We start from the raw sequence: 1,623 nt of genomic DNA on the forward strand, positions 1-1,623 counted from the left end.
AAACAACATGGATCATGTATCCTTATAACATTTTACATCTCATCAGTAAATTAATTAAATGATGGAACAAATATGTTGGATAGCTCGTTCTCATGGATGCATACCGGAAATATACTTGTCAAGGTTTTCGTTAGGAACATATTCATAGTAGAGTAAGCTCTCAACCACGTCTACAATGATGTATCTTCCACTGTGCTCGATCACTTTCTTCTGCGGTTCGTGGCAGTAGCCGAGTAACCTCACTATATTCGGATGCTGCATGGCCATAAGATTCCCAACCCCAACCTTGAACTGCTTCTCAGGTGCCACTGGCGCGTTATCTGCAAGCTTCTTCACAGCAATCGGCCTGCCCATCTTGCAGAATGCCCTGTTACTTCGACATCTCACTCAGATACTGTAACTGTAATCGGCGTGCGCTATTGGACAGTATTCTAAAAATGGAGAGCATTTGAGCACAGTGGTATGGTACCTTATAAACAGTTCCAAATGCACCTTCACCGAGCTTTCGAGCATCAGAGAACCCATCGGTGATGTCCTTCAGAAACTGTGCTGGTGGGTTAGTCGGCAAGGTGTTCAAAAGAGTCGACTTGCTGGCCATTCCTGAAGATTCGAAGCAGCTGCAGACCAGAGCTAATTAAACAAGATTTATTGCAAATTCAACTCCAGCAAAAATATGGCAATTGCTCAAGAACATAGTACATATATGTAGGAGCATAACACGGATTTTGCACAAAAACTTGAAAGTTCTGAAACCAAACGAAAGTAGCAGCTTGTTAGAAGCACTGACCTGGAGTAGAAAACTTGAGGGATCCAAGCTGGGGAAGTGGGGAGATCGAGATCGAAGAACCAGATGTACGGGCTGAGATTTGCTGGCAGGATGAAGGGGAGCTGCTGCGATTTTAAGATTATATCTATATAATATAATCCAGCCCGATGGGATCTGGATCGGAGACTTGGACAGTGAGTTGACCTGACTCTAGACGATGTGGGTTTTTTTTGAAGGCATGTGTGAGCAGTTGCGAAAAGGTCAGTGAGCCCACGAGTGGGGATGCCTGGGACGGACTGTCACTGTCACCGTCTTCCAAGAGCAAGGCTCAGTTTAGTTCCAAATTTTTTGGCAAAATGGGCACTGTAGCATTTTCGTTGTTATTTGGCAAATAGTATCTAATCATAGTCTAATTAGGCTTAAAAGATTCGTCTCGTGGATTTCGTCTAAACTGTGTAATTAGTTTTATTTTTTATTTATATTTAATACTTCATGCATGCGTCTAAAGATTCGATGTGACGGGGAATCTTGAAAAATTTTGCAAAATGGGGTGGAACTAAACTGGCCCCAAATTAAGAGCGAAGTTGCTGACGCTTTTCGTCGAAACAGTAATTCAGTCTATTTAAACATCATTTAAATGTCATTATTTAGGGTCTATTTGATATCAAAAGTTAATGGTTATCTAGCTAAAAAATTAGTCAAAACAAGCACTGGCCACTAGCACAGCACGTTCAAAAACAGGGGGCTAAAACGTCAACTAATTTTTTTAGCTAAGTTTTTTTTTCAACTAGTTATTAACCAATTAGTTGCCAAAGGGTGCCTAGCTGAACTGGTTAGGTGGTCTCAGCGGCACTCCT

General features: G+C 41.7%; 1 long non-coding RNA gene across 1 annotated transcript; it reads right to left on the bottom strand.

The window, feature by feature from the left end:
* Window positions 1–105: 105 nt before the first annotated feature.
* LOC136481934 (uncharacterized) lies at window positions 106–1,025 on the bottom strand. The gene is made up of 3 exons (XR_010764909.1): window positions 788–1,025; window positions 470–617; window positions 106–367 (listed from the first exon to the last, which is right to left on the bottom strand). It is a non-coding gene; the product is annotated as an uncharacterized lncRNA (long non-coding RNA).
* Window positions 1,026–1,623: the final 598 nt, after the last annotated feature.

The sequence above is a fragment of the Miscanthus floridulus genome, chromosome 9 (genome assembly GCF_019320115.1).
Source record: "Miscanthus floridulus cultivar M001 chromosome 9, ASM1932011v1, whole genome shotgun sequence".
Lineage (NCBI taxonomy): Eukaryota > Viridiplantae > Streptophyta > Magnoliopsida > Poales > Poaceae > Miscanthus > Miscanthus floridulus.